This window comes from Anabrus simplex, chromosome 3 (assembly GCF_040414725.1).
Source record: "Anabrus simplex isolate iqAnaSimp1 chromosome 3, ASM4041472v1, whole genome shotgun sequence".
NCBI lineage: Eukaryota > Metazoa > Arthropoda > Insecta > Orthoptera > Tettigoniidae > Anabrus > Anabrus simplex.
Genome location: NC_090267.1, coordinates 48112619 through 48139922, shown reverse-complemented (window position 1 = coordinate 48139922; position 27304 = coordinate 48112619). Strand labels below are relative to the sequence as shown.

The following is a 27304-nucleotide window of genomic DNA, read 5'->3' as shown; positions in this document are numbered from 1 at the left end:
AAAGTGTAAGTACACAAAAAATACACAGATATCGACATCAGTAGAAGTAATGAAATAATAAGGATACTAGGCCCCGGAGGGATTCGAACCCTGGATCTCCTGTTTACTAGACAGGCGCTTTAACCAACTAAGCCACGGCGCCAGGCTGCGTGAGTATTCACCGGGCGAAGTAACCTAGGTGGTAAAGTGTAATTACACAAAAAATATACAGATATCGACATCAGTAGAAGTAATGAAATAATAATGATACTAGGCGACGGAGGGATTCAAACCCTCGATCTCCTGTTTACGAGACAGGCGCTTTAACCAACTAGGCCACGGCGCCAGGCTGTGTGAGTATTCACAGGGCGAAGTAACCTAGGTGGTAAAGTGTAAGTACACAAAAAATACACAGATATCGACATCAGTAGAAGTAATGAAATAATGAAGATACTAGGCGCCGGAGGGATTCGATCCCTCGATCTCCCTGTTTACTAGACAGGCGCTTTAACCATGTAAGCCACGGCGCCAGGCTGTGTGAGAATTCGCCGGGCGAAGTAACCTAGGTGGTAAAGTGTAAGTACACAAAAAATACACAGATATCGACATCAGTAGAAGTAATGAAATAAGAAAGATACTAGGCGCCGGAGGGATTCGAACCCTCGGTCTCCTGTTTACTAGACTGGCGCTTTAACCAACTAGGCCACGGCGCCAGGCTGTGTGAGTAATCACCGGGCGAAGTAACCTAGGTGGTAAAGTGTACGTACACAAAAAATACACAGAAATCGAGATCAGTAGAAGTAATGAAATAATAATGATACTAGGCGCCGGAGGGATTCAAACCCTCGATCTCCTGTTTACGAGACAGGCGCTTTAACCAACTAGGCCACGGCGCCAGACTGTGTGAGTATTCACCGGGCGAAGTAACCTAGGTGGTAAAGTGTAAGTACACAAAAAATACACAGATATCGACATCAGTAGAAGTAATGAAATAATAAAGATACTAGGCGCCGGAGGGATTCGATCCCTCGATCTCCTGTTTACTAGACAGGCGGTTTAACCAACTAGGCCACGGCGCCAGGCTGTGTGAGTATTCACCGGGCGAAGTAACCTAGGTGGTAAAGTGTAAGTACACAAAAAATACACAGATATCGACATCAGTAGAAGTAATGAAATAAGAAAGATACTAGGCGCCGGAGGGATACGAACCCTCGATCTCCTGTATACTAGACAGGCGCTTTAACCATCTAAGCCACGGCGCCAGGCTGTGTGAGTATTCACCGGGCGAAGTAACCTAGGTGGTAAAGTGTAAGTACACAAAAAATACACAGATATCGACATCAGTGGAAGTAATGAAATAATAAAGATACTAGGCGCCGGAGGGATTCGAACCCTCGATCTCCTGTTTACTAGACAGGCGCTTTAACCATCTAAGCCACGGCGCCATGTTGTGTGAGTACTCACCGGGCGAAGTAACCTAGGTGGTAAAGTGTAAGTACAAAAAAAAAAACACAAGATATCGACATTAGTAGAAGTAATGCAATAAGAAAGATACTAGGCGCCGGAGGGATTCGAACCCTCGATCTACTGTTTGCGAGAGAGGCGTTTTAACCATCTAAGCCACGGCGCCAGGCTGTGTGAGTATTCACCGGGCGAAGTAACCTAGGTGTTAAAGTGTAAGTACACAAAAAATACAGAGATATCGACATCAGTAGAAGTAATGAAATAATGAAGATACTAGGCGCCGTAGGGATTCGATCCCTCGATCTCCTGTTTACTAGACAGGCGCTTTAACCATCTAAGCCACGGCGCCAGGCTGTGTGAGTATTCACCGGGCGAAGTAACCTAGGTGGTAAAGTGTAAGTACACAAAAAATATACAGATATCGACATCAGTAGAAGTAATGAAATAATAATGATACTAGGCGCCGGAGGGATTCAAACCCTCGATCTGCTGTTTACGAGACAGGCGCTTTAACCAACTAGGCCACGGCGCCAGGCTGTGCGAGTATTCACCGGGCGAAGTAACCTAGGTGGTAAAGTGTAAGTACACAAAAAATACACAGATATCGACATCAGTAGAAGTAAGGAAATAATAAAGATACTAGGCGTCGGAGGGATTTGAACCCTCGATCTCCTGTTTACTAGACAGGCGCTTTAACCATCTAAGCCACGGCGCCAGGCTGTGTGAGTATTCACCGGGCGAAGTAACCTAGGTGGTAAAGTGTAAGTACACAAAAAATACACAGATATCGACATCAGTAGAAGTAATGAAATAATGAAGATACTAGGCGCCGGAGGGATTCGATCCCTCGATCTCCTGTTTACTAGACAGGCGCTTTAACCAACTACGCCACGGCGCCAGGCTGTGTGAGTATTCACCGGGCGAAGTAACCTAGGTGGTAAAGTGTAAGTACACAAAAAATACACAGATATCGTCATCAGTAGAAGTAATGAAATAAGAAAGATACTAGGCGCCGGAGGGATTCGAACCCTCGATCTCCTGTTTACTAGACAGGCGCTTTAACCATCTAAGCCACGGCGCCAGGCTGTGTGAGTATTCACCGGGCGAAGTAACCTAGGTGGTAAAGTGTAAGTACACAAAAAATACACAGATATCGACATCAGTGGAAGTAATGAAATAATAAAGATACTAGGCGCCGGAGGGATTCGAACCCTCGATCTCCTGTTTACTAGACAGGCGCTTTAACCATCTAAGCCACGGCGCCAGGCTGTGTGTGTATTCACCGGGTGAAGTAACCTAGGTGGTAAAGTGTAAGTACAAAAAAAAACCCACAAGATATCGACATTAGTAGAAGTAATGCAATAATAAAGATACTAGGCGCCGGAGGGATTCGAACCCTCGATCTCCTGTTTACGAGACAGGCGCTTTAACCAACTAAGCCACGGCGCCAGGCTGTGTGAGTATTCACCGGGCGAAGTAACCTAGGTGGTAAAGTGTAAGTACACAAAGAATACACAGATATCGACATCAGTAGAAGTAATGAAATAGTAAAGATACTAGGCGCCGGAGGGATTCGAACCCTCGATCTCCTGTTTACTAGACAGGCGCTTTAACCATCTAAGCCACGGCGCCAGGCTGTGTGTGTATTCATCGGGCGAAGTAACCTAGGTGGTAAAGTGTAAGTACACAAAAAAAAACACAAGATATCGACATTAGTAGAAGTAATGCAATAAGAAAGATACTAGGCGCCGGAGGGATTCGAACCCTCGATCTCCTGTTTACGAGACAGCCGCTTTAACCAACTAAGCCACGGCGCCAGGCTGTGTGAGTTTTCATCGGTCGAGTAACGTAGGTGTCCGCCTCTGTGGTGTAGTGCTTAGCGTGATTAGCTGCCACCCCCGGAGGTCCGGGTTCGATTCCCGGCTCTGCCACGAAAATTTGAAAAGGGGTACGAGGGCTGGAACGGGGTCCACTCAGCCTCGGGAGGTCAATTGAGTAGAGGTGGGTTCGATTCCCACCTCAGCCATCCTCGAAGTGGTTTTCCGTGGTTTCCCACTTCTCCTCCAGGCGAATGCCGGGATGGTACCTAACTTAAGGCCACGGCCGCTTCCTTCCCTCTTCCTTGTCTATCCCTTCCAATCTTCCCATCCATCCACAAGGCCCCTGTTCAGCATAGCAGGTGAGGCCGCCTGGGCGAGGTACTGGTCGTACTCCCCAGTTGTATCCCCCGACCAAGAGTCTGAAGCTCCAGGACACTGCCCTTGAGGCGGTAGAGGTGGGATCCCTCGCTGTGTCCGAGGGAAAAGCCGAACCTGGAGGGTAAACAGATGATGATGATGATGATGAGTAACGTAGGTGGTTAAGTGTAAGTCTATACCAAAGACACAGATCGATGATGGTATTTGTAAAATAATAAGCATGCCATTAGGCACCAATGGATTCAAACCCTCGATCCACTGTTTACTAGACAGACGCTTTAATCAACTACGCCGCGGCGCCACGCATTGAAAGCCTTCATCGGGCGAAATAACGTAGGTGGTAAAGTGCAAGTATACAACAACAACACATATATCCATGACAGTTGAAGCAATGTAATTGTGCCGGGAGGTACACCTCGACGCCGCTATATAAATCTTGCGCCTAATAAAACTCCTCTACTGGAGGAACAGTGAACTTGAAACTGGACCAACTTATACATTTACTCAGAAGAGGTCACTATAGAAATTTGATGTAATTTTGTTATTGTGAATTTTCCCTACTGTGTGAATTTCTACTTGTTTTGTTTGCCCTTTATCAAGAAGTTTGGACTTTCTTCAACAGATGTCACTACTAAAGCTATGATCATGCACCCTGGTGCGAAGTGGATGAACTTTGATTTAAAGAAGTTTTGTATTCATAAGTTGTTTTTTTTACTAATTGATGTTCACTTATTTTTGGGTTGGCAATATTTTCCTTTTCTTTCCGCCAGTTTAGAATTTAGCCAATCACGAATTGCTGTAATTAATTTTCCGCCTATCACAGGCTTCTTCCTCGATTTTGAGTGTAACTTTGGAACTGTCCAATAAAGTGAGAGGCTAGTTCATTCATGAAAGACCTCGAACTTTCCCCGAGGGTTTATAAACTGCGGATTTTCACGTCTCTTGGCCATTTGATCTTCATCTAACTGTGTGTGCGTCAAGCAGGAGGCGGGAGGCGCCTCTTTCATCAGGCAGCAGTTCCTCGGCAAGGTAATGGCCAATTAACATCTTTATTTCTTGCTAGCTCCGCAGTTTAACCTGAGGGAGAGGCCCGAAACTTTAACCACGTAACCTATTTTTCTGTAAATGTTACTTCTGCCGGCTTATGTAATAACTTAATAAATCTTTAACTGTGAATCGTGGATAGAGTGTGCTGTACCCTCTTGAGCTCCCCTTCATATTGGTTTGAGGTGACTACGTTTTGTAACGTCTTAAATTTCCTTCTTATACGAGTCACCTCCATAGTTTGGGAATAGCCCCTGTTTCATCGGCCTAGTGCCCCTTAGGTTTTAAGAATGCATATTTAGGATTGCAAGTACACGCCGCCATTCAATTTGTGTTTTGGGCCATTTACTTAACCTGTTCTTTTCCGCTACGGCCCAATAGGTTGGGTACGAGATACCCTTGTTTCAATTTTTAAGCTGGGCTATGGAAGGCCAAAAGATGAAAGATATTTTTTGGGTGTCGCCTTGAATAGGCTTGGAAAACTGAGAGCCTGTTAGCTCTTTTCAAGTGTTGAAAGAGGTGCCTCTGTGAGGCTAGATATTATAAGTGGGAGCAAGTGCTCCATGTATTGAGGGATTTCTGCCCTAGAGTAAATTGGTACTCTTTTGTAAATTTGAGCTAAGAGCTCAAGAATTGTGAAGTGAGGGGCTTGAAACCCAGGACTTTTGGAATTCACTGTGTTGTATTTTCCTCGACTTGTTCCAAATTTGCTAATTGTAACTGTTATTCGTTGATTTTTTTGAAATTCAAAAAATATAACCTTTGTTATTTTAAATTAACTTTGATATTGTAGTTAGACCCATTCACCCCGGCACCTTCTTTCACCTCTGCTGGTCCACGGGTATCCCCGTAACAGTAATAATAAAAAAGGAAGTAGGCACCGGAGGGATTCGAACCCTCGATCTCCTGTTTATTAGACAGGCGATTTACCCCACTAAGCCACAGCGAAAGGATTTGTGTGTTTTCACTGCGCGAAGTAACGTATGTGGTAAATTGTACGCATACAACAATAACACAGACTGACGTTAGCTGAAGTAAAGTCATACGAATGCAACTAGGCACCGGAGCGATCGAACCTTCGACCTCCTGTTTACTAGAGAGGCGCTTTAGCCAACTAAGCCACGGCGCCGCGCTATGTGAGTTGTCAGCAGGCGAAGTAACGCAGGTGGTAAAGTGTAAGTCTACAACAAAAACATAGATATCGATGACAGTAGAAGTAATGTAATGACTAATGAGACACATACTAGGCAGCGGAGGGATTTGAACCCTCGATCTCCTGGTTATTAGACAGGCGTTTTAACCAACTAACCCACGGCGCCAGGCTGCGTATGTATTCATCGGGCGAAGTCACGTAGGTGGTAAAGTGTAAGTCTACAACAACAACAACCAGAAGACGGATATCGACGACAGTTGAAGTAAACTAATGAGAATGCTACAAGGCAACGGAGGGTTTCGAACCCTCGAACTCCTGTTTACTAGACAGGCGCTTTACCCAACTCAGCCGCGGCGCCAGGTTGTGTGTGCTCTCGTCGGGCGAAGTAACGTAGGTGGTAAATTGTACGTATACAACAATAACACATGTTCCGGGGTTTGTGTGGAACGCAGAGATTGTGAAAGAAGGTGCGGACTTCAATAGGTCTAACTACAACATAAAAAATTGAGTTAAAACTTTACAAGGTTATATTTCTTTTCCAAAAGCAACTTAACAATATTTTTCACTGACTGAACAACATATCAGGTACAAAACAATCTTGAAACAAGACGAGGAAAATCCAACGTTCAGAACTTTAAACCATTTTGGGTTTCAAACCCCTAGTTACAATGTCAGAGATACCGGATTCAGTTTACAAAACTTTAATTTAAACAAGGTATCATTTATCCAAGCCGCCTCTGTGGTGTAGTGGTTAGCGCGATTAGCTGCCACCCCCGGAGGCCCGAGTTCGATTCCCGGCTCTGCCACCAAATTTGAAAAGTGCTACGAGGGCTGGAACGGGGTCCACTCAGCCTCGGGACGTCAACTGAGTAGAGGTGGGTTCGATTTCCACCTCAGCCATCCTGGAAGTGGTTTTCCGTGGGCGAGGTACAGGTCATTCTCCCCAGTTGTATCCCCGACCCAAAGTCTGAAGCTCCAGGACACTGCCTTTGAGGTGGTAGAGGTGGGATCCCTGGCTGAGTCCGAGGGAAAAACCGACCCTGGAGGGTAAGCAGATTAAACAGAACAGAAAACCTGTAGGGCTCTCGGCCGAAGAAACAGGGGCTAATCCCAAGCTACTTGTGGTGGCCCGCATGGAAATAACTGTAATACATTACAGGAAGAAAAAAAGGTTGCTAAATCGCAGCCACCACAAACGAAGATGAAGGGGAGCTCGAGAGGGTACCTCACTCTCTATCCCCGATTTACAATTAAAGGTTTTACGAAGTTTTTACATTAGCCGAAAGAAGATTTACATTTTAGAAAATTTTGTTACATAACTAAAGAGTCGGACCTTTGTCTCTGAGTAAACTGCGGAGGTAGCAAGAAGGAATGATTTTATGTGGCCATTACCTTATAGATGTTCTGCTGACGGAAGAAAGAGGCGGCCCCGCCTCCTGCCTTAACACACACTCTTATACCGACGGTGATCAATTGACAAGGAAACGTGAAAAGCCACAGTTTATAAACCCTCAGGGAAGGTTCGAGATCATTCAAGACTAATCTGGACACACCCTCTTAATTTTTATTGGTTAAATATGATCTGGCAGGAGAGGTAAGAGGACTTCTCAGGTCATTAGCAAGCGAAATCCCTATAAAACCGCCATGAAGATGGGAACATGGAATGTACGAACGCTACTGAAAGCGGGAAAACTGGGTGACGTGAAAGACCAGATGAGGAAGAATGAGATAGACATATTAGGTATGTGTGAGACAAGATGGGAAAGAAATGGAGATTTCTACAGTGATGAGTTTAGAGTAATTTATAGTGGTGGAGAGAAACAGGAAAGCATGGAGTGGCATTCATAATAAAAGGAAAATGTCAAATAATGTTTGCAGTACGTACCATGTCAGCGACCGGTTAATAATGGTGAGAATTAATAGTACACCTGTGGACTTAGTGATAATTCAGACATATTTCCTAACATCCCCTCATGACTTGGAATAAGTGGAGACTATGTATGAAGATACTGAAGAACTATTAAAACAACCTAAAGAAAAAGATAATGTCGCAATAATGGGCGATTTTAATGCAATAGTGGGATCCCATACAGGCAATAAAACAGTAGGAAATTTTGGTTTGGGGGAAACAAATGAAAGAGGTGAAACTTTGGTAGATTTCTGCAGTCAAAATGATATGGTTATTACAAACACATTATTTGAAGTTCCCCTTAGAAGAAGGTACACATGGGAGGCGCCAGACAAAAGACGAGTGTATACTAACGAAGCAAAGATACAGGAATCAGATAAAATCATGCCACAGCTATCCAGGTCCTGATATAGATAGTGACCATACACTTGTGTTAGCCAAGTGCAACATTAGATTTAAAAGAACCAAAAGAACTATCAAAAAGAAGTGGAGATTAGAAGGTCTGAATGAAGCAGCAACAAAGGCGGCTTTTGAAGAACAAACCAATAAAGTAGACAATGGAAGCGATGCGCCAATGCAGTGGAATAACATCAAGATAAGGATAATTGAAGCAACAAATGAGCTTTAGGAAAAAGGAAATTGGAGCCCAGAAAATCTTGGATGACAGAAGAAACACTCAACCTACTTCAAAAAAGGAATAAACTCAGGAACGAAAACAGTGTAGATGACTACAAAAGTATTAAAAATCAGATCACAACCAAATGCCGAGAATAAAAAGAGAAATGGACCAAAAACATTGCTGAAGAGATAGAAGAAGATATAAAAAAGGGAAAACAGGATAAAGTTTATAAGAAAATAAGTGCCCTTCAGTGTAAAAATAGAATCAAATCTGCAGTAGTAAAAAACAAAGCGGGAATATTACTTGTAGGCAACGATAAGATATGTGCTCGATGGAAAAATACATAGAAGAACTATACGATGATAAGGACTTCAAGGATGACAATAAGCTAATTGAAGACATCAAAGGGTGTAGAAGAGAAATGCAAGGTCCTCCAATCATGAGTCATAAATAGGACTGGACTGGAAGGATAGAAGAATGATTAATCAACTGTATCTTAACCAAAGCACAAAAATAGTCATCAATCAGGTAGAAGAAAAGGCCAGGATTAGGAAAGGAGTTAGACAAGGTTGTCCCCTATCACCGCATTTATTTGATATGTTCATTGAGAACCGGGCGAGTTGGCCGTGCGCGTAGAGGCGCGCGGCTGTGAGCTTGCATCCGGGAGACAGTAGGTTCGAATCCCACTGTCGGCACCCCTGAAGATGGTTTTCCGTGGTTTCCCATTTTCACACCAGGCAAATGCTGGGGCTCTACCTTAATTAAGGCCACGGCCGCTTCCTTCTAACTCCTAGGCCTTTCCTATCCCATCGTCGCTATAAGACCTATTTGTGTCGGTACGACGTAAAGCCCCTAGCAAAAAAAAGAGTTCATTGAGGAAGCTATTCAGCTCATGAAGGAGAGGACAAAGGGAATGAAAGTCAATGGTGAAAGGATACATTGTATCAGATTTGCAGATGCCATAGTATTAATTGCAGACTCAGAAAAAAAAAATTAATAGAATGCTGAAAGTCCTCTCAGGCACTCTTAAACTATGGAAATTAAAAGTAAATGAACGGAAAACGAATCTAATGGTAGTACGGAAAAATTTGGAGAAAATTAAAACCAATATAAAATTGATGGTCCGCCTCTGTGGTGTAGTGGTTAGTGTGATTAGCTGCCACCCCCGGAGGTCCGGGTTTGATTCCCGGCTCTGCCACGAAATTTAAAAAGTGGTACGAGGGCTGGAACGGGGTCCACTCAGCCTCGGGAGGTCAACTGAGTAGAGGTGGGTTCGATTCCCACCTCAGCCATCCTGGAAGTGGTTTTCCGTGGTTTCCCACTTCTCCTCCAGGCAAATGCCGGGATGGTACCTAACTTAAGGCCACGGCCGCTTCCTTCCCTCTTCCTTGTCTATCCCTTCCAATCTTCCCATCCCTCCACAAGGCCCCTGTTCAGCATAGCAGGTGAGGCCGCCTGGGCGAGGTACTGGTCATACTCCCCAGTTGTATCCCCCGACCACGAGTCTGAAGCTCCAGGACATTGACCTTGTGGCAGTAGAGGTGGGATCCCTCGCTGAGTCCGAGGGAAAAACCGAACCTGGAGGGTAAACAGATGATGATGATGATGATGATGATGATAAAATTGATGACGTCAGAATTGATCAGGTGAAACAGATAACAGAGGATAATAGATGCTTCCTGGAAGTAAAGGGAAGAATAGCATTGGAAAGCAGGCATTTATGACAAAGAAAGTCATTTTAACCAGCACACAAATGAATATAGATCTCAAAAAATCCTATGCTAAATCATTTGTATGGAGTACACTTCAGTACGTAAGTGAGAGTTGGACTCGGCGTGAATTAGAAAGGAATCAACTTGAAGCTGATGAAATGTGGATATGGCGGAAAATGTCCAGAACGAGCTGGACGGAAAGAAAAACCAACCTGAAAGTCTTAAGGGAAGTTAAAGAAGAGAGAAGATTTTTAAAGGAAATGGAAAACAGTAAATTAAACTTTTTGGACATGTCATCAGACACAATACTTTTATCACTAACATACTTGAAGGGAAAGTGCTGGGAAAGAAAGTGAGAGGAAGGCCTAGGATGAAGTATTTGGACGACATCAAGAAGAGGTTAGGTTGTGACAATTACATGGAACTGAAACGAACAGCCAATGAACGAAAAGAGTGGTTGAACCTACAAGGCATTAGCCTTTAGAATATTGATTGATTGGTTGATTGATGATTTTCTTACCTATTCTATCTTGTAAATTTCTGTAACTTAAAATATTTTTCTCCATCTAGTCACCTCAGTAATATAGGCTTAGTCTCTGTTTAATGTAAATTTTACGGAGTGTAAGTCTTCGCCTCCTCATCATTTTGGTTTTTGGTCCAGTAAGTTTACCTTTTTGTTTTTACCAAAGGCCTTTTTTGGCTAGTTGCTTTATGTCGCACCGACACTGTTAGGTCTTATGGCGACGATGGGACAGGAAAGGAATGGGAAGGAAGTTGTCGTGGCCTTAAGCGTATGGCTTTTAGTGCCGTGAATGTCAGAGGACATGTTCGGCTCGCCAGGTGCAGGTCTTTTGATTTGACGCTCGTAGGTGACCCGCGCGTCGTTATGAGGATGAAATGATGATGAAGACAACACATACACCCAGCTCGCGAGCAGCGAAGTTAACCAATTATGGTTAAAATTCCCGACCCTGCCAGGAATCGAACCCGCGACCCCTGTGACCAAAGGCCAGCACGCTAACCAATTAGCCATGGAGTCGGACGGCTGGAATTGTATAATGTCTGGAGAATAGTTTTCTTGATAATTTCCCGGAGCAAAGGTGCCCTTGTCATTTATAATATTACTTCTATAGCTCATTGTTGTACCTGAAATTTTGTTATTCACTTAGCGAATGGTTTTGTTACAATTTAACATCTGAAAAGAAACAAAAGAAGAGAGGGAAATATAGTTTCAATTTTAAAGTTTTAAATTAACCTTCGGTATCCCCGTAACATGTGGTAGCAGAGCGTGGTTGAATGGGTCTGGATAAAGCCACTTTTGACGGATACACATAGAAATCAATACCGACTCTAAAAAAATTTGTTTGCTGGAATTTTTCAAATGATGTCAGGTTTTCTATCACAATGTCTGGTTCTCGCGAAGTCCTGCACCTGGGTACCTGCGCAAGGAGGAATTAATTTATGAACTTCTAATTGGGAAAGTCCACTCTGGTGGCACGGTTGCGGCAGATATTGCCAAACTTGAGGAGCCTTTAGTTTTCCCCCCTTGTATCCCAGTATTCGGGGAGAAAGATATTGATGAGACTCTGTCCACTATAACTGAGGGTACCACGGAGCTAGCGTTTATTGTTAGTTTTCTTGAAGTAAGTGACCCGTCTGCTAATCAACGTAAGCGTGTTCAAGCTAGATTTTTCCATCTTTACAAAAGGTCTAGGGAGCTATAGTCTCTCAAACTAAAGGACGGTCATGCTAAGGAAGGTAGTAACTTGCTTGAACATCTGTCTGATGTGTCTAATAGGGTTAGCCATCTGTTGTTCGGGGCCGCTAGTGCTAAAAGCGACCATGTTCCAACTGTAAACTTCACTACGGAAGAGGACTCTAGTAGGTCTGCTGAGAGTAGGAGGTCGGTGGCTACACAACAAACGCCGGTCCCATCACAACAAGCATCGGATCATCTAAAACAACTTCTAACCAGTATTCGGGGAGAAATATATTGATGAGACTCTGTCCACTATCATTGATAATACCACGGAGTTAGCGTCTTAGCGTCTGTTGTTAGTTCTTTTGAAGTAAGTGACCCATCTGCTAATCACCTTAAGCGTGTTCAAGATGGATTATTCCATTTTTACAAAAAGGGCTAGGGAGCTATAGTCTCTCACACTAAAGGACGATCATGCTAAGGAAGCTAGTAACTTGGTCGAACACCTGTCTGATGTGTCTAATAGGGTTAGTCATCTGTTGCCCGGGGCCGCTAGTGATAAAAGCGACCATATTCCAACTGTAAATTTTACTACGGAAAAGAGGACTCTAATAAGTCTGTTGAGAGTAGGAAGTCGGTGGCTACACACCAAACGTCGGTCCCGTCGCAACAAGCATCGGATCATCTAAAACAACTTCCACCCTTCTTAATGAGTGTACCGGAGGTGTATCCGCCCCGTACATTTAAATGAAGTGCGAACTGTAATCTAAAACTCACATCATCTAATATAAGAAGTTTGGACCTTTCTCTACAGATGTCTCTATTATAAACGTTATGCCCTCTAGTGTGAAGATTGACTATTCAAATTATAAATTAATTTTGTATTTTAAGGTTGTCCGACTCGTTGGCTTAATGATCAGCATACTGGCCTTCGGTTCAGAAAGTCCCGAGTTCGATTCCCGGCCGGGTTGGGGATTTTAATCTTCACTGGTTAATTCCAATGGCCCGGGGGCTGGGTGTTCGTGCTGTCCCCAACATCCCTGCAACTCACACACCACACATAACACTATCCTCCACCACAATAACACGCAGTTACCTACACATGTCAGATGTCGCCCACCCTCATCGGAGGGTCTGCCTTACAAGGGCTGCACTCGGCTAGAAATAGCCACACGAAATTATTATTTTAAGGTTTACTACACTAAATTGTCCGCCTCTGTGGTGTAGTGGTTAGCGTGATTAGCTGCCACCCCCGGAGGCCCGGGTTCGATTCCCGGCTCTGCCACGAAATTTGAAAAGTGGTACGAGGGCTGGAACGGGGTCCACTCAGCCTCGGGAGGTCGACTGAGTAGAGGTGGTTCGATTCCCACCTCAGCCGTCCTGGAAGTGGTTTTCCACTTCTCCTCCAGGCTAATGCCGGGATGGTATCTAAGTTAAGGCCACGGCCGCTTCCTTCCCTCTTCCTTGCCTATCCCTTCCAATCTTCCCATCCCTCCACAAGGCCCCTGTTCAGCATAGCAGGTGAGGCCGCCTGGGCGAGGTACTGGTCATACTTCCCAGTTGTATCCCACGACAAAGAGTCTGAAGCTCCAGGACACTGTCCTTGAGGCGGTAGAGGTGGGGTCCCTCGCTAAGTCCGAGGGAAAAACCGAACCTGGAGGGTAAACAGATGATGATGATGATGATGATGATGATGACTACACTAAATTGGTTATTCTTTGTTTTAGGTGTGTTAAAGTTTACTTCACTTCTATCTCTTCCTAATAGAAAATTTGTTTTTTTATATTTTTCATCCAATCAAGTGCTTCTGGTATTTATTTGATCCTCCAATAAGAATTGGGGCGTGTCGGGCCTTAACCTAAGGATTTCTGGAACTCTCCCCTCGACTATAAAAGCAGGCACATTTTCGGACCAGGTTGTCTTATTGATCGTTCCAGTCTACAGAGTGAGTGTTTATAAAGGAGGCGAGGCGCCACGTCCTTCTTCGAGAAGTCCACCATCTCAAGGTAATGGAAGTCCTGGTTTAACTAAGTGATAATCTTTGAAAGCTAGCTCGAGAGGAAGGTTTCCAATCTTTAGTGAAGTAACTTATATTTTCTAAAATGTAAATTTCAAACTTTAAATGCAAATTTCAAACAAGTCGAGGGAACTTAGCCGACATCAGGGAATAGAGAGTGAGCTATCCTCTCGTGTTCCCTATCAAGTTAATTTTGAGGTGACTGTGATTTTGTAACTTTTTCAGTTTGTAATCTTTGTAACTTAACCTGTTGTTGTTCACAAAGGCGTGGTAGATGGGTACTAGATACCCCTGTTAAATTCTATTCCATTCCTTTTATAAAGTTGTTAGACTGTTGAACATATTAGACAATGAATAGCGCTTGAATTTGAAAAATGTAGATTGTTCCTTTGATAGGCCTGGAAATTTCTGGAAATGGGTTCCTAAGAGTAAATTTTCAATTTTACACTTTACTAAGAAAGCAACAATTCAGGTACAGAACTAGCCCGTTAGCTTAAGGACAATGTTGGAAAAATCAGAATAATCAACAAATTGACAATCAACAATCTGAGCCTAACAGTTCTTGCCACCACCTCGCCCAACCTTCCCCACACGCTAGTGTTATGCGTGCGGATCGACTAAACACTTCCCTTGGTAAAATCTAGTGGAACTAGAAACGGAGCAGGTCCGTCCCAAGGTTGTTTTAAGTGCGGTCGTTTTCCCATCTAGCAAAAAATTGCACTTCACTTAACACCCCACCTTCCTGTTCTACTTCTGGTGCTGCTTCCACTAACTCAGGCGATAGGAAGTGACTAGTGTCATCCGCTGAGTCACCACAGAGGCGGACAACAGTTGTCTTGCCCTGTAATATTGGCGGCCGATTTCATGTCTCACTCTGGTCTTGTGCTCGACTTTCAAAGCAAGTCGTGCAAATTCAAATATTATAATAACGTTAATATTCTCTTTTGAAATGTAATTCTGTGTTATTTGCATCTATTTCGCCTACCCAGAGTGAGAAGTCGTTAGATCTTGGGCATCTACCTGAGGATCGGGCTGAAAGTATTCGAAGGTTGTGTCAGTCTTTTTCTGACATATTTTCAGAAACCTTTGGTGTCACTGAACTGATTGAGTATAAGATTGAGGTAACAGATTCTATTCCAGTTAGGTTTCCTCCTTATAGGCTATCTCCACCTACTGTAAAATGGAGGCTCTTAAGGAGATCATAGATCAAATGTTAAAGGACGGCATTATTCGACCTTCAAAGTCGACGAATTCGTCCCCCATTTTTCTTGTACCGAAACCCCAAGGTGGTTTCAGGCCTGTCATTGATTACAGGGCTTTAAACCGTGAGGTTGTATTGCAATCAGTACCCCTTCCTCATCTTCATTCTTGTTTACCATGGTTTTGTAAGGTTAAGTTCTTTACCATCTTAGATCTTAACCAAACATATAATCAGATACCTCTGGCGGAAGAATCCAAACATCTAACGGCTTTCGCAACGGTCGCGGCTGTCCTTACTAAACTGCTGGATAGGGTCTTCTCCGACATCAAATGTGAATATCTTTATCATTACCTCGACGATATCGTGTTGTTTTCTGAGACCTTTGAAGAACACTTAGATCATCTTAAGGAAGTTCTCAATCACGGTCATAAGGCTGGGTTGACAGTTAAATTTTCTAAGGTAGCTTTCGCTAAGCCTTCTATGTTATTCTTACGCCATATTGTGTCGCCCAATGGTGTTGCTATCGACCATTCCAGGACGCAGGCTATTCGTGATTTCAAGCCGCCTAAGGACGTCAAAGGAATCGCTAGGTTCATAGGCATGGTGAATTTGTTCATGAAATTTATTCCTTAAGATAGGTACCATCCTGGCATTTGCCTGGAGGAGAAGTGGGAAACCACAGAAAACCACTTCCAGGATGGCTGAGGTGGGAATCGTACCCACCTCTATTCAGTTGACCTCCCGAGGCTGATTGGACCCCGTTCCAGCCCTCGTACCACTTTTCAAATTTCGTGGCAGAGCCTGGAATCGAACCCGGCCCTCCGCAGTTAGCAGCTAATCACACTAACCACTACACCACAGAGACGCACAGAAACATACTCCAAATAAGTATTACTTACGTCTTTTAGCCCATTCTACTCTACGATGAGCATTGTGATAGTAGTACACCACTATCGTTCCAAGTGCGGGTGTAGCTCAATGGTAGAGCGTCCGCTTCGCGTGCGGCAAGTCCTGAGTTCAAACCCCAACTCCTCCAAAGTGACATTTTTTCAGTAACAAGCACGATTTTCCACAGAACACACATTAAGTAAGAATTGCACATATGTTTTAGTCCACGTTACTATAGGACAAGCACTGCGATAGTACTACACCACTTTCGCTCGCAGTGGGGGTGTAATTCAGTGGTAGAGCGTCCGTTTCACATGCGGAATGTCCTGGGTTGAAACAACAGTTCCGCCAAAATCCTTTTAATCAGTAACACACATGATTTTCCACAGAATCATACGTTAAGTAAGAATTGCACACATGTCTTAGTCCATGCTACTATAGGACAAGCACTGTGATAGTAGTACATAACACTCGCTAGCTATGGGGGGTGTAGTTCAGTGGTAGAGCGTCCGCTTCGCATGCGGGAAGTCCTGGGTTCAAACCCCAGCTCCTCCAAATTACTTTTAAACAGTAACACATATGATTTCCCACAGAATCATACGTTAAGTAAGAATTGCTCACATGTTTTAGTCCATGCTACTATAGGACAAGCACTGCGACAGTACTACATCACCCCGCCCCGCTCTAGGTGTGTAGCTCAGTGGTATAGCGTCCGCTTCGCAAGCGGAAGTTCTTGGGGTCAAACCCCAGTTCCTTAAAGATATTTTTAATTAGTAACACACATGATTTTCCACAGAAACATATATTAAAGAAGAATTTCACAAGTCTTTTTTTAAGCCTCCGTGGTTCAGGTGGCAGCGCGCCTGTCTCTCGCCGCTGGATACCGTGGTTCAAATCCCACTCACTCTATATTACGTTTGTGGTAGACAAGGCGGAGGCGGGACTGGTTTTTCGCCGGGTACTCCGGTTTTCCCTGTCTTCTTTCATTCCAGCAACACTCTACATTAAATTTTCATTTCATCTATCAGCCATTTATAACTGCCCCAGAGGAACGTGAGAGGTTGCGGCAGCCGGCACATTACCTATCTTCGCCGCTAGATGGGGCGCCACAAATTCCCGGTCGATGACTGGAAGCAGGCTATGGATTTTCATTTACACAAGTGTTTTAGTCCATGCTACTCGAGGACAAGCACTGGGATAGTAGTACGTCGATTCATCTCACACTGGGGGTGTAGCTCAGTGGTAGAGCGTTCGTTTCGCATGCGGAAAGTCCTGTGTTCAAACCCCTGCCCCTCCAAAATATTTTAAATCAGAACACACATGATTTTCCACAGAAACATACATTCACCTTTCGCTCTTTTTTACTCAATCGGTTTACCCCTCAGGGTCAGCTTTTCCCTCGGACTCAGCGAGGGATCCCTCCCCTACCGCCTCAAGGGCAGTGTCGTGGAGCGTGAGATAATGGGTTGGGGATACAACGGGGGAGAATGACCAGTACCTCGCCCAGGTGGCCTCACCTGCTAAGCTGAACAGGGGACTTTTCGGGGGATGGGAAGATTGCAAGTGTTAGACAAGGAAGACGGAAGGGAGCGGCCGTGGCCTTAAAATACTGTAGGTACCATCCTGGCATTTGCCTGGAGGAGAAGTGGGAAACGACGCAAAACCACTTCCAGGATGGCTGAGGTGCGAATCGAACCCGGCCCTCCGGTGTTGGCAGCTAATCACACTAACCACTACACCACAGAAACATACACTAAATAAGTATTACTCACGTCTTTTAGTCCATGCTACTATAGGAAAAGCACTGTGATAGTAGTCCACCACCATCGTTCTAAGTGGGGGTGTAGCTCAGTGGTAGAGCGTCCGCTTCGCATGCGGAAAGTCCTGGGTTCAAACCCCAGCTCCTCCAAAACGATTCTTTTCAGTAACGCACACGATTTTCCACAGAAACACACATTAAGTAAGAAATGCACACATGTTTTAGTACATGCTACTATAGGACAAGCACTGCGACAGTACTACATCACGCTCGCCCGCTGTGGGTGGGTAGCTCAGTGGTATAGCGTCCACATCGCAAGCGGAAATTCCTGGGGTCAAACCCCAGCTACTTCAAGCTATTTTTAATCAGTAACACACATGATGTCCGCCTCTGTGGTGTAGTGGTTAGCGTGATTAGCTGCCACCCCCGGAGGCCCGGGTTCGATTCCCGGCTCTGCCACGAAATTTGAACAGTGGTATGAGGGCTGGAACGGGGTCCACTCAGCCTCGGGAGGTCAACTGAGTAGAGGTGGGTTCGATTCCCACCTCAGCCATCCTGGAAGTGGTTTTCCGTGGTTTCCCACTTCTCCTCCAGGCGAATGCCGGGATGGTACCTAACATAAGGCCACGGCCGCTTCCTTCCCTCTTCCTTGCCTATCCCTTGCAATCTTCCCATCCCTCCACAAGGCCCCTGTTCAGCATAGCAGGTGAGGCCGCCTGGGCGAGGTACTGGTCATACTCCCCAGTTGTATCTCCCGACCAAGAGTCTGAAGCTCCAGGACACTGCCCTTGAGGCGGTAGAGGTGGGATCCCTCGCGAAGTCCGAGGGAAAAACCGAACCTGGAGGGTAAACAGATGATGATGATGATGATGAACACACATGATTTTCCACAGAATCGTACATTAAATAAGAATTAGTCCATGCTACTCTAGGACAAGCAGTGCGATAGTTGTACATCGCATCCACTCGCAGTGGGGGTGTAGCTCAGTGGTTGACCGTCCACTTTGCATGTGGAAAGTCCTGGGTTCAAACCGCAGCTCCTCCAACATACTTTTGATCAGTAACACACATGATTTTCCACAGAAACATATATTAAATAAGAATTTCACAAGTCTTTTTTTAAGCCTCCGTGGTTCAGGTGGCAGCGCGCCTGTCTCTCGCCGCTGGATATCGTGGTTCAAATCCAGCTCACTGTATGTTAGATTTGTGGTAGACAAGGTGGAGGCGGGACTGGTTTTTCTCCGGGAACTCCGGTTTTCCCTGTCTTCTTTCATTCCAGCAACACTCTACATTAACTTTTCATTTCATCTATCAGCCATTTATAACTGCCCCAGAGGAGTGCGAGAGGATACGGCAGCCGGCACATTTCCTATCTTCGCCGCTAGATGGGGGCTTCACAAATTCCCGGTCGATGACTGGAAGCAGGCTGTGGATTTTCATTTATACAAGTGTTTTAGCCCATGCTACTCGAGGACAAGCACTGGGATAGTAGTACGTCGATTCATCACACAGTGGGGGTGTAGCTCAGTGGTAGAGCGTCCGCTTCACATGCGGAATGTCCTGGGTTTTAACCCCAGCTCCGCAAAATACTTTTAATCAGTAATCTACAAGATGTCCGCCTCTGTGGTGTAGTGGTTAGCGTGATTAGCTGCCACCCCCGGAGGCCAGGGTGGCGAGGCTAGCATAGACCTTGGAGAGTCAGAACAACCCAGGAATGAGTGATCAACAAATAACACAAGACCGAAGTGAAGTGAGTACAGGTAGTGAACAGGTGATGGGAGGGAAAAGGAGTCAGGGTAGTGACTCAACCTCGCCAAATAAGAGAAATGCAGAAAGAAACTTGGAGAGAAATCAGGCGTTGAATAAGGGGAGAGCGTTAAGTTTAACAGATCTATGAGGAGGGTAAAAAGGCTTTGGCATGGAAAAGGGGATGGATGGGGGAGAGGGAGAAGAAAGGGACAGAAGGGGAGAGGGATGGGGAGGAACCACAAAGAAGAATTACGAGAAGTAAGGGGGGGAAGTGGTGAAACGCAGAAGTAGAGAGAGGGAGGGGGAGGAAATAAATAACTAGAGATGTTGATATTGGTACTGAATATTGAAGGGTTGATGGGGAAGTTAGGGAATAGGGAAATTGTGGATTTAGTGAAAGATTTTGAGACAATTGCTCTAGAGGAGACGTGGATAGGGAAAGGGGTTGACATTACACGGGATGGTTATATGGTAGTCAATGTGTTAAGAAAAAAAATAGGAAAGAGGGGCCGAAACCCAGGGAAAATATTAGTTCTAATAAGAAATGAGGTAGCTGAATGGGTGGAGATGTTACTGAGTAGGGTAGAGGGGGTAGTGTGGCTAGAGTAAAAATGGGGAAGGGGACAGAGGAATCAATTTGTCTGGCCCTGCTTTATAACCATCCGAGTGATTCAGTTTATGCAAATAAACATTTTTTGAAGAACTGCTTGAAGAAATAAATATAATTAAGGGGCTGTATGTAGAAGATGGGATGATTTTTTGGGGGATTGGAATGCGAGTGTGAGCAATAAGGTACCGGTGTACGGTAAAGAAGTAAAAGTAGGCGGGGGGGCCTGCTAAGAAGGAGTAAGGATAATGGTGTAAATAGTTATGGGGAAAGGTTATTGGGACGGTGCTCAAAAGTATCAGCCTCGTGGCGGTCGATTTACTGGCACGTAAAAGAACCCCTGCTGCACTAAATTCCGGCACCTCGGCGTCTCCAAATACCGTAGAAGTTGTTAGTGGGACGGAAAGCCATTAACATTGTTACTGGGTTACCCGTGGATCGCAGAGGTGAAATAAGGTGCCAGGGTGAACAGGTCTAACTACAAAGTCAAGAATGGATATTAAAAGTTTAACAAAGGTTATATTTTCTTCCTCTTTTAGAATTTTAAAAATCAACGAGTAACAATGTAACAGGGCCCATAGGCAAGTTAGAAATGAGTCAAGTAAAATACAAGTTAGTGATTTCCACAAGTCCTGGGCTTTAAGCCCCTCCCTTACATTTCCTGAGCTATACGCTCAAATTTTCAAAGATCATAACGTTACTTAAGGGCAGAAATCCCCTAATACATGGAGCCCTTGCTCTAGCAATTACAATATCAGGCCTCCCAGAGGCACCTTTACAACACTTGAAAATAGCTGACACGCTCTCAGTTTTCAAGCCTATTCAAGGCAATATCAGACTTTACAATTACTTGCCATCAAGGCACAACTCACACAAATGAAACGGGGGTATCTCGTACCCAACCTACTAGGCCTTAGCAGAAAAAGAATAGGTTAAGTAAATGGCCCGAAACACCAAGTTGAATAGAGGCGTGTACATGCACTCCTAAACATGCATTTTTAAAACCTAAAAGGCACTAGGCTGATGAAACAGGGGCTATTCCCAAACTATGGGGGTGACTCATATAAGAATAATTTAAGACATTAAGGAAGAGAAAAAAATCAGCTACCAAATCGTAGTCACCTCAAACTAAAATGAAGGGGAGCTCGAGAGGGTGCATCACTCTCTATCCCCGAATTACGGTTACAGATTTTATTAAGTTTTTTACATAAGCCGACAGAAATTTACAATTTTAGAAAGTAGGCTACATGGTAAAAGTTTCGGACCTTTCCCGCGGGTTAAACTGCTGAGCTAGCAAAAATAAAGATGTTAAACGGCCATTACCTTGCTGAAGAACTGCTGCATGATGAAAGAGGCACCAGCCGCCTCCTGCTACACCTACACACACTCAGTTAGTTGTTGATCAATTGGCCAAAAGCCGTGAAAATCCGCAGTTTATAAACCCTCGTGGAACGTTCGAGAACTTTCATGAATAATCAAGCCACACCCTCTTACTTTTATTGGCTAGCGTAAAGTTACACACCAAATCGAAGAAAAAACCTGTAATAGGCCGAAAATAAATTACAGAAATTAGGGATTGGCTGAATTCAAAACTGGCGGAAAGAAAAGATCAATATTGCCAACCCAAAAATGAATGAACATAATTTAGTAAAGGACAAACTTATGAATACAAAATTTCTTCAAATAAAGTTCCTTCACTTCGCACCAGGGTGCATGATCATAGTTTTTGTAGTGACATCTGTTGCAGAAAGTCCAAACTTTCTGATAAATGGTAAACAAAACACGTAGAATTTCATACGGTACTGGAACATTCACAATTACAAAATTAAGGTGACATCTTCTGAGGAAACGTTTAAGTAGATCTAGTTCCACGTTCTGTGTTTCTCCTGTAGAAGAGTTCTAATTGGCGCAAGATTTAAATGTGCGGCGTAGAGGTGACCGCCCGGTTCAAAAATAACACATTTAGGCAAATTCAGACCACACAGAACCGTGCGCTACGACTCATCTGAGGAGTCCCCTGGTCCAAACGAATTCGTGATGTCCACGATGAGCTCAGCATTAACGAGGTTTCCTCAAGAACCAAGAAGACTTACCGGAAGTTCTATTCTGAGCTAAAATCTAAACCCAAAGTCCTAATATCAAAACTGGGCAATAATGATATCGCAGGCTTCAAATGCAAGACATCTAAGGTCGTACTAGATTAGTCCTTCATAGCGGGTGCAGGTCACATCCTAACGAGGGGGATTTTGTTAACCAGGGCCGCCACATTAATTTAGCTTACATAATACATTGCACAAGAAGTACTCAAAACCCTAATGGGTTGAAGGGCAGAAATGCTCAATAGATTGAGGCATGGCTAACTGACCAGCGAGCTAAGTTAGTTCGCAATAACTAACATCGGTTTCTATCATCGGCCACTTCTAAATAGATTTGTACTGAGTTGACTAACGACTCTTCACTAGTTTTTACAAAGGCACTGCACGTTAACGTACAATTTTCCAGCATCCGGCACCACTTTATTTGACGCATTTGAAGTCCGTATATCACCTGAAACTTTGTTTACTGCGCTGTAAATCAATGTTTCGGGCTGTCTTCTCACGGCTTGCAGACCTTATGCTATCTTAGGAGTGGCTAGTTATGTTTTAATATTAAGTTAACATATCGATAGAACTTCCGCAACGCATTATAACTCACGGAACGAATTGTTTCTCGTATTTTAGTGAACAAGAATCAACTCGTCCGCCTCTGTGGTGTAGTGGTTAGTGTGACTTGCTGCCACACCCGGAGGCCCGGGTACGTTTCCCGGCTCTGCCGCGAAATTTGAAAAGTGATGCGAGGGCTGGAACTGGGTCCACTCAGCCTCTGGATGTCAACTAAGTAGAGGTGGGTTCGATTTCCACCTCAGCCTTCCTGGAAGTGTTTTCCGTGGTTTTCCACTTCTCCTCGGGGCAAATGCCCTGATGGTACCTAAGGCCACGGCCGCCTCCTTCCCTCTTCCTTGTCTATCTCATCCAATCTTCCCATCGCCCGCCAAGGCCCTGTTCAGCATAGCAGGTGAGGCAGCCTGGTCGAGGTACTGATCATCCTCCAAAGTTGTATCCCTGACTCAAAGTCTCACGCTCCAGGACACTGCCCTTGAGGCGGTAGAAGTGGGTTCCCTCGCTGAGTGCGAGAGGAAATCCAACCCTGGAGGGTAAGCAGATTTAGAAGGAAAAGAAGAAGAAGAAGAAGAAGATGATGATGATGATGATGATGATGATGAACGGCGTATTTCTTATTTTACAGCAATTTTTTACTTCATTTGTGTAAAAGGAATTATTATGTTCCATTTGGGACAAATATTACAGTGACATTTCGTAGATAGGTATGCGCTACGTAACTCCCCAAGGTTAGTAAATACTAACATTGCCTGTTCCCATTCTAAACATGCTACCAGGCAGTCATGTGATGTGATGTGGCGAGTGATGGTTGCGGAGAGACAGGGGGAAAACTCATGGGTGGGGAAACAGAATTGGTGGATTTCCTGTGTAAATGCGAAAATTTTCCTGGTGTCAGAACCACACATTAGTATAAACCGCAAAACAGGAACAATATTCAATGCCACAAATAAAGCAGGACGCAATGTACAGGAGCTTACGTTTAAAACTTGCAACCATGTACGCTGTGGGGGTGTAGCTGAGTGGTAGAGCGTCCGCTTCGCGTGCGGAAAGTCCTGGGTTCAAACCCCAGCTCCTTCAAGTTGTTTTACTCCTCCTCTGTGGTTAGTGGTTAGCGCAGGGTTCGATTGCTGGCTTACCCACGAAATTTGACATGTGGCTCGAGAACTACAACAGGATTTACTAAGCTAAGACAGGTCAACTGAATAGATGATGATGGACTCCCACCTCAGATATCGTCGAAGTAGTTTTCCATGGTTTCACGCTTCTTCTCCAGAAAAATGCCAGGATGCTGCCTAACTTAAGGCCAAGGCCGCTTCTTTCCCTCTTTCTTTTCTATCCCTTCCTATCTTCTCATTCCACCACAAGGCCATTGTTCAGCAATTTTAGGCGAGGCCGCCTGGGCGAGATCGGAAGGGATAGACAAAGAAGAGGGAACGAGGCGGCTGTGAGCTTAAGTTAGGTACCATCACGTATTTGTCGGGAGGGGAAGTGGGAAGCCGCGGACAACCACTTCAACGATGGCTGGGGAGAGATTAAAATCCCCGTTACTTTGTCGACGTCACGAGGCTGAGCGGACCCCTTTCCAGACCTCGTACCACTTTTCAAATTTTGTGGCAGAGCCTGTGAAATACACATGTAATTGGTAATCTCTAGGGAGCGTATTTTTATGTAATTACATATTTTTTTTGCGTAAGTTTTAGCTCAAGTTACGAAGTTAATTATTCCTATTGTGCATCCCCAAGTGTAAAAACTGAATCTTATTTCACATAAAAACACATATTTTCACAATTTTTTTTATGTAAATACATATTTTAAGAAAATCTATAATAAGCACATAAATCGCCAATATTTGTTGATCAATAACTTTTAAAATGCTTCTGTGTTAAAAACAATGCTCATATTTTCATTTTACGATTACGGTATTGTTTTTAACAGTGTATTTAACATAATGTATCTGAATGTTTCGGCTATTTATGGACTTCCCTCCATAAGTTCTAAAACTTGCTGGTCACTGGCTACGTCGTTACATTTAGACAGCGATTTGATTTGCTGCACAAGATGTTTCCTTGCATGATGCCATTCCAACTCTTTATGAGTCAGCCCTCTCGGGGTTTGTTTATAGAATATCAGCGAACGACAATCACGGAGAGATAAGGTGACGTAATTCCGTTACGACATGGGAGACTCGGAAGAATATTACCCCACCATTAGGTAGTGGAATTTCACCACTGCTAAGAGTAAGGTTAGCTGTTCGGGTCCATGTATCATTCCCGTAGTCGTGTGATTTTGTATGGATTTATAAGAAATATTTCCTTCAGTGTCCGCTGCTATTCTTTTTATTGAAACGGTGATTCACCGTAAATGCGTGTGTCATAACCTGCAAAATAATGCCAAAAGAGAAGTCGAGTACAAGGTCGCGTCTTCAACGATACGTAGTGGAATTTAAAAGCATTTTCACTACCGATGGAAAAGTATTATTTTGCCAACCGTGTGGTAAAACAGTACGTGCAGATCAACGTTCTCAAGTAATCCAGCATTTGTCTGGAAATAAGCATACTGCGGCTGCTTCGCGTGTGCGTTCGCGACAATTACTAATAGCTGAACCAGCTACTTCAAATGCAGGCCCATCTAAATATTCCCAGTATTATTTAGATGTGTGCAGAGCATTTGTTTGCGTCAACATTCCTCTTGGTAAAATAAATAATCCGAGACTGAGAAATTTCCTAACAAAGTGCATTAATTTTGAGCCTCCAGACGAATCCACATTAAGGAAAAACTATCCCCCAAAATGTTACGAAGAAACTTTACAGAGAATTCGGGCCGTATGTGATAGCGAAAAACTGTGGGTGAGCATTGACGAAACCACTGATTCAAGTGGCAGAAAAGTAGGAAATGTTGTAATTGGTGTGTTGAAGAATGACAAAACTGCTTGCGAACATTCTTATTTGCTAGCGTGTAAAGAAATGCTTGCTGCAAACCACGTCACTGTAGCTAGGTTATTCAATGAAGCCATGCACTTACTTTGGGCAAAAGGTATAAAATACGACCATGTATTGCTTTTCCTTGCTGACAGTGCAGCTTACATGAAAAAGGCAGCCGAAGGCCTATCTGTGAGCTTTCCGAAAATGATACACGTAACTTGCGTTGTTCATGCTTATGGTCATGTGAAATTGTGCGGGCTCAGTATCCTCAAGTGGATAAATTAGTGTCTAATGGCAAAAAAGTCGTAAAAGCACCCTCAAGAATCGATCTCTTTAAAGAGAAAAACCCGGATCTTGCGCTTCCTCCTCTGCCTATTGTTACGCGGTGGGGTACCTGGCTTAGCGCTGTACTATACTACGCAGACAATTTCGAAAGTTTTGCATACGTTGTGAACGTGCTAGTTAAAGAGAGGAATGTCACCAACAATAACGCCATCAATTTCGCCAGCATGAGCACCCTCTAATACATTATAATTTGGCACGCGTCGTCAATTGAGATTCTTCAAGAGATACTAAAAGACAGCTCTTTGAAAAATGATTTGGCGTTTATTTCTGCCAATTTAAGCTTCTTGTGTAAAACTATAGAGATACTTGAAAAATCCACTAACCTGTTGTCCGAAACAGTGAAGGAAGTGCGCGCTGTTGAAAATAAATTAGATTCACTCCCGGCTTCGCAGGTACAGGGACTGTTAAAGGTCAAATATTAAAATTTGTTCAGGAAAAACAGAGGATTTCAAACAATGTGCCAAATTTCTAATGTATTACAGGGTGCTCATGTTGGCGAAATTGATGGCGTTATTTTTGGTGACATTCCGCTCTTTAACTATGCTCGTCTGACTTCCTGTGATGTGGAGCGATCGTTTTCGCAGTATAAGGCGTTCTTTAGAGATAATCGGCATGCATTTGTGATGGACAATTTGGAGATGACCTTTGTTGTTCACTGCAATTCTGAGACTACTTCTAGCAACTAATATTCCAGCGTGTGATGGGCGAGTATGAACCGGTACCATTTTTTCAAAGATGATAGGTTGCTTTTGCCATATTTAAGCAAATCATTACCTTTAAAAAATAACCCTTCATAATATCTACTCTGGAATATCAAAAATTAATATACCATACAGCACGTTAACATACACAGACATCATTTTGCCTTAAGGAGCACGTTTGGTAGCACCATATTCTAATACAAAACATTATACTTATTTACTTCTTGAGCGCGAGTAGTTATGTGATATTTAAAGGAAAATAATTTCAATTTTTTATCACATATTTTAACGTTTTTCAGCACATAAAAATATTTTTCACATTTTTAGCACATAAAAATCCGCTCCCTAGTAATCTCACTACGCCGCCTCGCGTAGCTCGTGTCTCCAATCACCTGGACCGTAATTGAACTGAAGCATTAAAGACACTAAGTAGGCAGTGGAGGGATTCGAACCCTTGATCTCCTGTTTACTACACAAGCGCTTTAACCAACTAACCCACGGCCCAACACGGGCTGTAAAGCTGCCCAACTTGAATGTCAGATTGTCTTCATTCCCGCGTTAAGCTTTTTTTTTTTTGCTAGGGGCTTTAAGTCGCACCGACACAGATAGGTCTTATGGCGACGATGGGATAGGAAAGGCCTAGGAGTTGGAAGGAAGCGGCCGTGGCCTTAATTAAGGT

At 43.9% G+C, this 27304-nt stretch overlaps 21 non-coding genes across 21 annotated transcripts; 3 read left to right on the top strand and 18 right to left on the bottom strand.

The window, feature by feature from the left end:
• Positions 1 to 68: 68 nt before the first annotated feature.
• On the bottom strand, positions 69 to 142 carry TRNAT-AGU (transfer RNA threonine (anticodon AGU)). Its single transcript has one exon. It is a non-coding gene; the product is annotated as a tRNA-Thr (tRNA).
• Positions 143 to 251: 109 nt separating this feature from the next.
• Positions 252 to 325, bottom strand: TRNAT-CGU (transfer RNA threonine (anticodon CGU)). The gene has a single exon. It is a non-coding gene; the product is annotated as a tRNA-Thr (tRNA).
• A 109-nt stretch (positions 326 to 434) lies between these two features.
• TRNAT-AGU (transfer RNA threonine (anticodon AGU)) lies at positions 435 to 509 on the bottom strand. Its single transcript has one exon. It is a non-coding gene; the product is annotated as a tRNA-Thr (tRNA).
• A 109-nt stretch (positions 510 to 618) lies between these two features.
• Positions 619 to 692, bottom strand: TRNAT-AGU (transfer RNA threonine (anticodon AGU)). Its single transcript has one exon. It is a non-coding gene; the product is annotated as a tRNA-Thr (tRNA).
• Positions 693 to 801: 109 nt separating this feature from the next.
• Positions 802 to 875, bottom strand: TRNAT-CGU (transfer RNA threonine (anticodon AGU)). The gene has a single exon. It is a non-coding gene; the product is annotated as a tRNA-Thr (tRNA).
• Positions 876 to 984: 109 nt separating this feature from the next.
• On the bottom strand, positions 985 to 1058 carry TRNAT-AGU (transfer RNA threonine (anticodon AGU)). The gene has a single exon. It is a non-coding gene; the product is annotated as a tRNA-Thr (tRNA).
• A 109-nt stretch (positions 1059 to 1167) lies between these two features.
• Positions 1168 to 1241, bottom strand: TRNAT-AGU (transfer RNA threonine (anticodon AGU)). The gene has a single exon. It is a non-coding gene; the product is annotated as a tRNA-Thr (tRNA).
• Positions 1242 to 1350: 109 nt separating this feature from the next.
• On the bottom strand, positions 1351 to 1424 carry TRNAT-AGU (transfer RNA threonine (anticodon CGU)). The gene has a single exon. It is a non-coding gene; the product is annotated as a tRNA-Thr (tRNA).
• Positions 1425 to 1718: 294 nt separating this feature from the next.
• TRNAT-AGU (transfer RNA threonine (anticodon AGU)) lies at positions 1719 to 1792 on the bottom strand. Its single transcript has one exon. It is a non-coding gene; the product is annotated as a tRNA-Thr (tRNA).
• A 109-nt stretch (positions 1793 to 1901) lies between these two features.
• TRNAT-CGU (transfer RNA threonine (anticodon CGU)) lies at positions 1902 to 1975 on the bottom strand. The gene has a single exon. It is a non-coding gene; the product is annotated as a tRNA-Thr (tRNA).
• Positions 1976 to 2084: 109 nt separating this feature from the next.
• On the bottom strand, positions 2085 to 2158 carry TRNAT-AGU (transfer RNA threonine (anticodon AGU)). Its single transcript has one exon. It is a non-coding gene; the product is annotated as a tRNA-Thr (tRNA).
• A 109-nt stretch (positions 2159 to 2267) lies between these two features.
• On the bottom strand, positions 2268 to 2341 carry TRNAT-AGU (transfer RNA threonine (anticodon AGU)). Its single transcript has one exon. It is a non-coding gene; the product is annotated as a tRNA-Thr (tRNA).
• Positions 2342 to 2450: 109 nt separating this feature from the next.
• Positions 2451 to 2524, bottom strand: TRNAT-AGU (transfer RNA threonine (anticodon AGU)). The gene has a single exon. It is a non-coding gene; the product is annotated as a tRNA-Thr (tRNA).
• Positions 2525 to 2633: 109 nt separating this feature from the next.
• TRNAT-AGU (transfer RNA threonine (anticodon AGU)) lies at positions 2634 to 2707 on the bottom strand. Its single transcript has one exon. It is a non-coding gene; the product is annotated as a tRNA-Thr (tRNA).
• Positions 2708 to 2818: 111 nt separating this feature from the next.
• Positions 2819 to 2892, bottom strand: TRNAT-CGU (transfer RNA threonine (anticodon CGU)). The gene has a single exon. It is a non-coding gene; the product is annotated as a tRNA-Thr (tRNA).
• Positions 2893 to 3001: 109 nt separating this feature from the next.
• Positions 3002 to 3075, bottom strand: TRNAT-AGU (transfer RNA threonine (anticodon AGU)). Its single transcript has one exon. It is a non-coding gene; the product is annotated as a tRNA-Thr (tRNA).
• Positions 3076 to 3186: 111 nt separating this feature from the next.
• Positions 3187 to 3260, bottom strand: TRNAT-CGU (transfer RNA threonine (anticodon CGU)). The gene has a single exon. It is a non-coding gene; the product is annotated as a tRNA-Thr (tRNA).
• Positions 3261 to 6122: 2862 nt separating this feature from the next.
• Positions 6123 to 6196, bottom strand: TRNAT-AGU (transfer RNA threonine (anticodon AGU)). The gene has a single exon. It is a non-coding gene; the product is annotated as a tRNA-Thr (tRNA).
• Positions 6197 to 16366: 10170 nt separating this feature from the next.
• Positions 16367 to 16438, top strand: TRNAA-CGC (transfer RNA alanine (anticodon CGC)). Its single transcript has one exon. It is a non-coding gene; the product is annotated as a tRNA-Ala (tRNA).
• Positions 16439 to 17720: 1282 nt separating this feature from the next.
• TRNAA-CGC (transfer RNA alanine (anticodon CGC)) lies at positions 17721 to 17792 on the top strand. Its single transcript has one exon. It is a non-coding gene; the product is annotated as a tRNA-Ala (tRNA).
• A 5871-nt stretch (positions 17793 to 23663) lies between these two features.
• TRNAA-CGC (transfer RNA alanine (anticodon CGC)) lies at positions 23664 to 23735 on the top strand. The gene has a single exon. It is a non-coding gene; the product is annotated as a tRNA-Ala (tRNA).
• Positions 23736 to 27304: the final 3569 nt, after the last annotated feature.